This window comes from Lepisma saccharinum, chromosome 2, assembly GCF_977018435.1.
Source record: "Lepisma saccharinum chromosome 2, izLepSacc3.1, whole genome shotgun sequence".
Lineage (NCBI taxonomy): Eukaryota > Metazoa > Arthropoda > Insecta > Zygentoma > Lepismatidae > Lepisma > Lepisma saccharinum.
This window is the reverse complement of record NC_139230.1, coordinates 190,979,760-190,980,335: the sequence shown is the minus strand read 5'-3', so window position 1 is coordinate 190,980,335 and position 576 is coordinate 190,979,760. Positions and strand designations below refer to the sequence as shown.

The 576-nt window shown below is 36.8% G+C and overlaps 1 non-coding gene across 1 annotated transcript; it reads right to left on the bottom strand.

Annotated features, from left to right (window-relative positions):
• Positions 1-241: 241 nt before the first annotated feature.
• Positions 242-348, bottom strand: LOC145984569 (U6 spliceosomal RNA). The gene has a single exon (XR_014441362.1). It is a non-coding gene; the product is annotated as a U6 spliceosomal RNA (small nuclear RNA).
• Positions 349-576: the final 228 nt, after the last annotated feature.

Below are 576 nucleotides of genomic sequence, written 5' to 3'. Positions count from 1 at the left end.
TTTGCTGTAACAATATGAATGTAAACCTGAACCGCATGTCCAGATTTGATACTGACAGTCGTTTCTTCTTTCCACTGGTATCATACTAAAAGAGACAGCACGTTGTGGAAACGGTAATTCTTATTTCCATTTTGGTTATTTGGCATTCGGTACGTGTGTCCGTAGGGATTCGATGTTACCATCTTTTGTTTTGCCGGACTTGTGTGACGTGTCAGTGTTTGCAGAATTTGTGCTGAGAGTTTTATATGTGGAACGTTTCACGATTTTGCATGTCATCCTTGTCCAGGAGTCATCCTGCTCTTCTCTATATTGTTCCAATTTTAATATATGTACCGCCGAAGAGAGTATCTGGGGGTGAACCTCAGTTATATAAGACTTTCAAAATATCACATACATGGAAATGGTAGAATTTATATTTAGCCTGCCTAAAGATTTCTTGGCTCACTCTTATAATAGGCCATTGGTATTCCAACATTTACGATCTTATGGTACAGTTATTTTCTTTCTGTTTGGAAAAACTAATGACGTAGTAATGTCTAAAAGTCTCTTTGCTTTCTAATTCGAATTTAAATCTTT